Below are 11,082 nucleotides of genomic sequence, written 5' to 3' on the forward strand. Positions count from 1 at the left end.
CTAGACATACCCAGCTACATTCTAAACAAAAATTCGATATTCTCAGGCGATGTTTGTGGCTTCCTGAGCCGAACGGAACTGCCAAGAAAAACGTTGGGACTTAGTCTCCAGAGCGAAAAGACGCGGTTTTCGGTGCCAGGGACGGGAATTTAGAAAAATACAGAAAAATAATTATTATAAATATCAAAATGCTGTCCTCGAATATGATACTAGACATACCCAGCTACATTTTAAACGAAAATTCGATATTCTCAGGCGATGTTTGTGGCTTCCCGAGCCGGGCGGAACTACCAAGAAAAACGTTGGGACTTAGTCTCCAGAGCGAAAAGACGCGGTTTTCGGTGCCAGGGACGGGAATTTAGAAAAATACAGAAAAATAATTATTATAAATATCAAAATGCTCTCCTCGAATATGATACTAGACATACCCAGCTACATTCTAAACAAAAATTCGATATTCTCAGGCGATGTTTGTGGCTTCCCGAGCAGGGCGGAACTGCCAAGAAAAACGTTGGGACTTAGTCTCCAGAGCGAAAAGACGCGGTTTTCGGTGCCAGGGACGGGAATTTAGAAAAATACAGAAAAATAATTATTATAAATATCAAAATGCTGTCCTCGAATATGATACTAGACATACCCAGCTACATTTTAAACGAAAATTCGATATTCTCAGGCGATGTTTGTGGCTTCCCGAGCCGAACGGAACTGCCAAGAAAAACGTTGGGACTTAGTCTCCAGAGCGAAAAGACGCGGTTTTCGGTGCCAGGGACGGGAATTTAGAAAAATACAGAAAAATAATTATTATAAATATCAAAATGCTCTCCTCGAATATGATACTAGACATACCCAGCTACATTCTAAACGAAAATTCGATATTCTCAGGCGATGTTTGTGGCTTCCTGAGCCGAACGGAACTGCCAAGAAAAACGTTGGGACTTTGTCTCCAGAGCGAAAAGACGCGGTTTTCGGTGCCAGGGACGGGAATTTAGAAAAATACAGAAAAATAATTAGTATAAATATCAAAATGCTCTCCTCGAATATGATACTAGACATACCCAGCTACATTTTAAACGAAAATTCGATATTCTCAGGCGATGTTTGTGGCTCCCCGAGCCGGGCGGAACTGCCAAGAAAAACGTTGGGACTTGGTCTCCAGAGCGAAAAGACGCGGTTTTCGGTGCCAGGGACGGGAATTTAGAAAAATACAGAAAAATAATTATTATAAATATCAAACTTCTCTCCTCGAATATGATACTAGACATACCCAGCTACATTTTAAACGAAAATTCGATATTCTCAGGCGATGTTTGTGGCTTCCCGAGCCGGGCGGAACTGCCAAGAAAAACGTTGGGACTTAGTCTCCAGAGCGAAAAGACGCGGTTTTCGGTGCCAGGGACGGGAATTTAGAAAAATACAGAAAAATAATTATTATAAATATCAACATGCTCTCCACGAATATGATACTAGACATACCCAGCTACATTTTAAACGAAAATTCGATATTCTCAGGCGATGTTTGTGGCTTCCCGAGCAGGGCGGAACTGTCAAGAAAAACGTTGGGACTTAGTCTCCAGAGCGAAAAGACGCGGTTTTCGGTGCCAAAGACGGGAATTTAGAAAAATACAGAAAAATAATTATTATAAATATCAAAATGCTCTCCTCGAATATGATACTAGACATACCCACCTACATTCTAAACGAAAATTCGATATTTTCAGGCGATGTTTGTGGCTTCCTGAGCCGGGCGGAACTGCCAAGAAAAACGTTAGGACTTAGTCTCCAGAGCGAAAAGACGCGGTTTTCGGTGCCAGGGACGGGAATTTAGAAAAATAAAGAAAAATAATTATTATAAATATCAAAATGCTCTCCTCGAATATGATACTAGACATACCCAGCTACATTCTAAACGAAAATTCGATATTCTCAGGCGATGTTTGTGGCTTCCTGAGCCGAACGGAACTGCCAAGAAAAACGTTGGGACTTAGTCTCCAGAGCGAAAAGACGCGGTTTTCGCTGCCAGGGACGGGAATTTAGAAAAATACAGAAAACTAATTATTATAAATATCAAAATGCTCTCCTCGAATATGATACTAGACATACCCAGCTACATTCTAAACGAAAATTCGATATTCTCAGGCGATGTTTGTGGCTTCCTGAGCCGAACGGAACTGCCAAGAAAAACGTTGGGACTTTGTCTCCAGAGCGAAAAGACGCGGTTTTCGGTGCCAGGGACGGGAATTTAGAAAAATACAGAAAAATAATTAGTATAAATATCAAAATGCTCTCCTCGAATATGATACTAGACATACCCAGCTACATTTTAAACGAAAATTCGATATTCTCAGGCGATGTTTGTGGCTTCCCGAGCCGGGCGGAACTGCCAAGAAAAACGTTGGGACTTAGTCTCCAGAGCGAAAAGACGCGGTTTTCGGTGCCAGGGACGGGAATTTAGAAAAATAAAGAAAAATAATTATTATAAATATCAAAATGCTCTCCTCGAATATAATACTAGACATACCCAGCTACATTCTAAACGAAAATTCGATATTCTCAGGCGATGTTTGTGGCTTCCTGAGCCGAACGGAACTGCCAAGAAAAACGTTGGGACTTAGTCTCCAGAGCGAAAAGACGCGGTTTTCGGTGCCAGGGACGGGAATTTAGAAAAATACAGAAAAATAATTATTATAAATATAAAAATGCTCTCCTCGAATATGATACTAGACATACCCAGCTACATTTTAAAGGAAAATTCGATATTCTCAGGCGATGTTTGTGGCTTCCCGAGCAGGGCGGAACTGCCAAGAAAAACGTTGGGACTTAGTCTCCAGAGCGAAAAGACGCGGTTTTCGGTGCCAGGGACGGGAATTTAGAAAAATACAGAAAAATAATTATTATAAATATCAAAATGCTCTCCTCGAATATGATACTAGACATACCCAGCTACATTTTAAACGAAAATTCGATATTCTCAGGCGATGTTTGTGGCTTCCCGAGCCGAACGGAACTGCCAAGAAAAACGTTGGGACTTAGTCTCCAGAGCGAAAAGACGCGGTTTTCGGTGCCAGGGACGGGAATTTAGAAAAATACAGAAAAATAATTATTATAAATATCAAAATGCTCTCCTCGAATATGATACTAGACATACCCAGCTACATTCTAAACAAAAATTCGATATTCTCAGGCGATGTTTGTGGCTTCCTGAGCCGAACGGAACTGCCAAGAAAAACGTTGGGACTTAGTCTCCAGAGCGAAAAGACGCGGTTTTCGGTGCCAGGGACGGGAATTTAGAAAAATACAGAAAAATAATTATTATAAATATCAAAATGCTGTCCTCGAATATGATACTAGACATACCCAGCTACATTTTAAACGAAAATTCGATATTCTCAGGCGATGTTTGTGGCTTCCCGAGCCGGGTGGAACTACCAAGAAAAACGTTGGGACTTAGTCTCCAGAGCGAAAAGACGCGGTTTTCGGTGCCAGGGACGGGAATTTAGAAAAATACAGAAAAATAATTATTATAAATATCAAAATGCTCTCCTCGAATATGATACTAGACATACCCAGCTACATTCTAAACAAAAATTCGATATTCTCAGGCGATGTTTGTGGCTTCCCGAGCAGGGCGGAACTGCCAAGAAAAACGTTGGGACTTAGTCTCCAGAGCGAAAAGACGCGGTTTTCGGTGCCAGGGACGGGAATTTAGAAAAATACAGAAAAATAATTATTATAAATATCAAAATGCTGTCCTCGAATATGATACTAGACATACCCAGCTACATTTTAAACGAAAATTCGATATTCTCAGGCGATGTTTGTGGCTTCCCGAGCCGAACGGAACTGCCAAGAAAAACGTTGGGACTTAGTCTCCAGAGCGAAAAGACGCGGTTTTCGGTGCCAGGGACGGGAATTTAGAAAAATACAGAAAAATAATTATTATAAATATCAAAATGCTGTCCTCGAATATGATACTAGACATACCCAGCTACATTTTAAACGAAAATTCGATATTCTCAGGCGATGTTTGTGGCTTCCCGAGCCGAACGGAACTGCCAAGAAAAACGTTGGGACTTAGTCTCCAGAGCGAAAAGACGCGGTTTTCGGTGCCAGGGACGGGAATTTAGAAAAATACAGAAAAATAATTATTATAAATATCAAAATGCTCTCCTCGAATATGATACTAGACATACCCAGCTACATTCTAAACAAAAATTCGATATTCTCAGGCGATGTTTGTGGCTTCCTGAGCCGAACGGAACTGCCAAGAAAAACGTTGGGACTTAGTCTCCAGAGCGAAAAGACGCGGTTTTCGGTGCCAGGGACGGGAATTTAGAAAAATACAGAAAAATAATTATTATAAATATCAAAATGCTGTCCTCGAATATGATACTAGACATACCCAGCTACATTTTAAACGAAAATTCGATATTCTCAGGCGATGTTTGTGGCTTCCCGAGCCGGGCGGAACTACCAAGAAAAACGTTGGGACTTAGTCTCCAGAGCGAAAAGACGCGGTTTTCGGTGCCAGGGACGGGAATTTAGAAAAATACAGAAAAATAATTATTATAAATATCAAAATGCTCTCCTCGAATATGATACTAGACATACCCAGCTACATTCTAAACAAAAATTCGATATTCTCAGGCGATGTTTGTGGCTTCCCGAGCAGGGCGGAACTGCCAAGAAAAACGTTGGGACTTAGTCTCCAGAGCGAAAAGACGCGGTTTTCGGTGCCAGGGACGGGAATTTAGAAAAATACAGAAAAATAATTATTATAAATATCAAAATGCTGTCCTCGAATATGATACTAGACATACCCAGCTACATTTTAAACGAAAATTCGATATTCTCAGGCGATGTTTGTGGCTTCCCGAGCCGAACGGAACTGCCAAGAAAAACGTTGGGACTTAGTCTCCAGAGCGAAAAGACGCGGTTTTCGGTGCCAGGGACGGGAATTTAGAAAAATACAGAAAAATAATTATTATAAATATCAAAATGCTCTCCTCGAATATGATACTAGACATACCCAGCTACATTCTAAACGAAAATTCGATATTCTCAGGCGATGTTTGTGGCTTCCTGAGCCGAACGGAACTGCCAAGAAAAACGTTGGGACTTTGTCTCCAGAGCGAAAAGACGCGGTTTTCGGTGCCAGGGACGGGAATTTAGAAAAATACAGAAAAATAATTAGTATAAATATCAAAATGCTCTCCTCGAATATGATACTAGACATACCCAGCTACATTTTAAACGAAAATTCGATATTCTCAGGCGATGTTTGTGGCTCCCCGAGCCGGGCGGAACTGCCAAGAAAAACGTTGGGACTTGGTCTCCAGAGCGAAAAGACGCGGTTTTCGGTGCCAGGGACGGGAATTTAGAAAAATACAGAAAAATAATTATTATAAATATCAAACTTCTCTCCTCGAATATGATACTAGACATACCCAGCTACATTTTAAACGAAAATTCGATATTCTCAGGCGATGTTTGTGGCTTCCCGAGCCGGGCGGAACTGCCAAGAAAAACGTTGGGACTTAGTCTCCAGAGCGAAAAGACGCGGTTTTCGGAGCCAGGGACGGGAATTTAGAAAAATACAGAAAAATAATTATTATAAATATCAACATGCTCTCCACGAATATGATACTAGACATACCCAGCTACATTTTAAACGAAAATTCGATATTCTCAGGCGATGTTTGTGGCTTCCCGAGCAGGGCGGAACTGTCAAGAAAAACGTTGGGACTTAGTCTCCAGAGCGAAAAGACGCGGTTTTCGGTGCCAAAGACGGGAATTTAGAAAAATACAGAAAAATAATTATTATAAATATCAAAATGCTCTCCTCGAATATGATACTAGACATACCCACCTACATTCTAAACGAAAATTCGATATTTTCAGGCGATGTTTGTGGCTTCCTGAGCCGGGCGGAACTGCCAAGAAAAACGTTAGGACTTAGTCTCCAGAGCGAAAAGACGCGGTTTTCGGTGCCAGGGACGGAATTTAGAAAAATACAGAAAAATAATTATTATAAATATCAAAATGCTCTCCTCGAATATGATACTAGACATACCCAGCTACATTCTAAACGAAAATTCGATTTTCTCAGGCGAAGTTTGTGGCTTCCTGAGCCGAACGGAACTGCCAAGAAAAACGTTGGGACTTAGTCTCCAGAGCGAAAAGACGCGGTTTTCGGTGCCAGGGACGGGAATTTAGAAAAATAAAGAAAAATAATTATTATAAATATCAAAATGCTCTCCTCGAATATGATACTAGACATACCCAGCTACATTCTAAACGAAAATTCGATATTCTCAGGCGATGTTTGTGGCTTCCTGAGCCGAACGGAACTGCCAAGAAAAACGTTGGGACTTAGTCTCCAGAGCGAAAAGACGCGGTTTTCGGTGCCAGGGACGGGAATTTAGAAAAATACAGAAAACTAATTATTATAAATATCAAAATGCTCTCCTCGAATATGATACTAGACATACCCAGCTACATTCTAAACGAAAATTCGATATTCTCAGGCGATGTTTGTGGCTTCCTGAGCCGAACGGAACTGCCAAGAAAAACGTTGGGACTTTGTCTCCAGAGCGAAAAGACGCGGTTTTCGGTGCCAGGGACGGGAATTTAGAAAAATACAGAAAAATAATTAGTATAAATATCAAAATGCTCTCCTCGAATATGATACTAGACATACCCAGCTACATTTTAAACGAAAATTCGATATTCTCAGGCGATGTTTGTGGCTTCCCGAGCCGGGCGGAACTGCCAAGAAAAACGTTGGGACTTAGTCTCCAGAGCGAAAAGACGCGGTTTTCGGTGCCAGGGACGGGAATTTAGAAAAATAAAGAAAAATAATTATTATAAATATCAAAATGCTCTCCTCGAATATAATACTAGACATACCCAGCTACATTCTAAACGAAAATTCGATATTCTCAGGCGATGTTTGTGGCTTCCTGAGCCGAACGGAACTGCCAAGAAAAACGTTGGGACTTAGTCTCCAGAGCGAAAAGACGCGGTTTTCGGTGCCAGGGACGGGAATTTAGAAAAATACAGAAAAATAATTATTATAAATATAAAAATGCTCTCCTCGAATATGATACTAGACATACCCAGCTACATTTTAAAGGAAAATTCGATATTCTCAGGCGATGTTTGTGGCTTCCCGAGCAGGGCGGAACTGCCAAGAAAAACGTTGGGACTTAGTCTCCAGAGCGAAAAGACGCGGTTTTCGGTGCCAGGGACGGGAATTTAGAAAAATACAGAAAAATAATTATTATAAATATCAAAATGCTCTCCTCGAATATGATACTAGACATACCCAGCTACATTTTAAACGAAAATTCGATATTCTCAGGCGATGTTTGTGGCTTCCCGAGCCGAACGGAACTGCCAAGAAAAACGTTGGGACTTAGTCTCCAGAGCGAAAAGACGCGGTTTTCGGTGCCAGGGACGGGAATTTAGAAAAATACAGAAAAATAATTATTATAAATATCAAAATGCTGTCCTCGAATATGATACTAGACATACCCAGCTACATTTTAAACGAAAATTCGATATTCTCAGGCGATGTTTGTGGCTTCCCGAGCCGGGTGGAACTACCAAGAAAAACGTTGGGACTTAGTCTCCAGAGCGAAAAGACGCGGTTTTCGGTGCCAGGGACGGGAATTTAGAAAAATACAGAAAAATAATTATTATAAATATCAAAATGCTCTCCTCGAATATGATACTAGACATACCCAGCTACATTCTAAACAAAAATTCGATATTCTCAGGCGATGTTTGTGGCTTCCCGAGCAGGGCGGAACTGCCAAGAAAAACGTTGGGACTTAGTCTCCAGAGCGAAAAGACGCGGTTTTCGGTGCCAGGGACGGGAATTTAGAAAAATACAGAAAAATAATTATTATAAATATCAAAATGCTGTCCTCGAATATGATACTAGACATACCCAGCTACATTTTAAACGAAAATTCGATATTCTCAGGCGATGTTTGTGGCTTCCCGAGCCGAACGGAACTGCCAAGAAAAACGTTGGGACTTAGTCTCCAGAGCGAAAAGACGCGGTTTTCGGTGCCAGGGACGGGAATTTAGAAAAATACAGAAAAATAATTATTATAAATATCAAAATGCTCTCCTCGAATATGATACTAGACATACCCAGCTACATTTTAAACGAAAATTCGATATTCTCAGGCGATGTTTGTGGCTTCCCGAGCCGAACGGAACTGCCAAGAAAAACGTTGGGACTTAGTCTCCAGAGCGAAAAGACGCGGTTTTCGGTGCCAGGGACGGGAATTTAGAAAAATACAGAAAAATAATTATTATAAATATCAAAATGCTCTCCTCGAATATGATACTAGACATACCCAGCTACATTTTAAACGAAAATTCGATATTCTCAGGCGATGTTTGTGGCTTCCCGAGCCGAACGGAACTGCCAAGAAAAACGTTGGGACTTAGTCTCCAGAGCGAAAAGACGCGGTTTTCGGTGCCAGGGACGGGAATTTAGAAAAATACAGAAAAATAATTATTATAAATATCAAAATGCTCTCCTCGAATATGATACTAGACATACCCAGCTACATTTTAAACGAAAATTCGATATTCTCAGGCGATGTTTGTGGCTTCCCGAGCCGAACGGAACTGCCAAGAAAAACGTTGGGACTTAGTCTCCAGAGCGAAAAGACGCGGTTTTCGGTGCCAGGGACGGGAATTTAGAAAAATACAGAAAAATAATTATTATAAATATCAAAATGCTGTCCTCGAATATGATACTAGACATACCCAGCTACATTTTAAACGAAAATTCGATATTCTCAGGCGATGTTTGTGGCTTCCCGAGCCGGGCGGAACTGCCAAGAAAAACGTTGGGACTTAGTCTCCAGAGCGAAAAGACGCGGTTTTCGGTGCCAGGGACGGGAATTTAGAAAAATACAGAAAAATAATTATTATAAATATCAAAATGCTCTCCTCGAATATGATACTAGACATACCCAGCTACATTCTAAACGAAAATTCGATATTCTCAGGCGCTGTTTGTGGCTTCCTGAGCCGAACGGAACTGCCAAGAAAAACGTTGGGACTTTGTCTCCAGAGCGAAAAGACGCGGTTTTCGGTGCCAGGGACGGGAATTTAGAAAAATACAGAAAAATAATTATTATAAATATCAAAATGCTCTCCTCGAATATGATACTAGACATACCCAGCTACATTTTAAACGAAAATTCGATATTCTCAGGCGATGTTTGTGGCTTCCCGAGCCGAACGGAACTGCCAAGAAAAACGTTGGGACTTAGTCTCCAGAGCGAAAAGACGCGGTTTTCGGTGCCAGGGACGGGAATTTAGAAAAATACAGAAAAATAATTATTATAAATATCAAAATGCTCTCCTCGAATATGATACTAGACATACCCAGCTACATTTTAAACGAAAATTCGATATTCTCAGGCGATGTTTGTGGCTTCCCGAGCCGAACGGAACTGCCAAGAAAAACGTTGGGACTTAGTCTCCAGAGCGAAAAGACGCGGTTTTCGGTGCCAGGGACGGGAATTTAGAAAAATACAGAAAAATAATTATTATAAATATCAAAATGCTCTCCTCGAATATGATACTAGACATACCCAGCTACATTTTAAACGAAAATTCGATATTCTCAGGCGATGTTTGTGGCTTCCCGAGCCGAACGGAACTGCCAAGAAAAACGTTGGGACTTAGTCTCCAGAGCGAAAAGACGCGGTTTTCGGTGCCAGGGACGGGAATTTAGAAAAATACAGAAAAATAATTATTATAAATATCAAAATGCTGTCCTCGAATATGATACTAGACATACCCAGCTACATTTTAAACGAAAATTCGATATTCTCAGGCGATGTTTGTGGCTTCCCGAGCCGGGCGGAACTGCCAAGAAAAACGTTGGGACTTGGTCTCCAGAGCGAAAAGACGCGGTTTTCGGTGCCAGGGACGGGAATTTAGAAAAATACAGAAAAATAATTATTATAAATATCAAACTTCTCTCCTCGAATATGATACTAGACATACCCAGCTACATTTTAAACGAAAATTCGATATTCTCAGGCGATGTTTGTGGCTTCCCGAGCCGGGCGGAACTGCCAAGAAAAACGTTGGGACTTAGTCTCCAGAGCGAAAAGACGCGGTTTTCGGTGCCAGGGACGGGAATTTAGAAAAATACAGAAAAATAATTATTATAAATATCAAAATGCTCTCCTCGAATATGATACTAGACATACCCAGCTACATTCTAAACGAAAATTCGATATTCTCAGGCGATGTTTGTGGCTTCCTGAGCCGAACGGAACTGCCAAGAAAAACGTTGGGACTTAGTCTCCAGAGCGAAAAGACGCGGTTTTCGGTGCCAGGAAAGGGAATTTAGAAAAACACAGAAAAATAATTAGTATAAATATCAAAATGCTCTCCTCGAATATGATACTAGACATACCCAGCTACATTTTAAACGAAAATTCGATATTCTCAGGCGATGTTTGTGGCTTCCTGAGCCGGGCGGCTGCCAAGAAAAACGTTGGGACTTAGTCTCCAGAGCGAAAAGACGCGGTTTTCGGTGCCAGGGACGGGAATTTAGAAAAATACAGAAAAATAATTATTATAAATATCAAAATGCTCTCCTCGAATATACTAGACATACCCAGCTACATTCTAAACGAAAATTCGATATTCTCAGGCGATGTTTGTGGCTTCCTGAGCCGAACGGAACTGCCAAGAAAAACGTTGGGACTTTGTCTCCAGAGCGAAAAGACGCGGTTTTCGGTGCCAGGGACGGGAATTTAGAAAAATACAGAAAAATAATTATTATAAATATCAAAATGCTGTCCTCGAATATGTTACTAGACATACCCAGCTACATTTTAAACGAAAATTCGATATTCTCAGGCGATGTTTGTGGCTTCCCGAGCCGAACGGAACTGCCAAGAAAAACGTTGGGACTTAGTCTCCAGAGCGAAAAGACGCGGTTTTCGGTGCCAGGGACGGGAATTTAGAAAAAAACAGAAAAATAATTATTATAAATATCAAAATGCTCTCCTCGAATATGATACTAGACATACC

This window comes from Ixodes scapularis, unplaced genomic scaffold, assembly GCF_016920785.2.
Source record: "Ixodes scapularis isolate PalLabHiFi unplaced genomic scaffold, ASM1692078v2 PGA_scaffold12__126_contigs__length_90152505, whole genome shotgun sequence".
NCBI lineage: Eukaryota > Metazoa > Arthropoda > Arachnida > Ixodida > Ixodidae > Ixodes > Ixodes scapularis.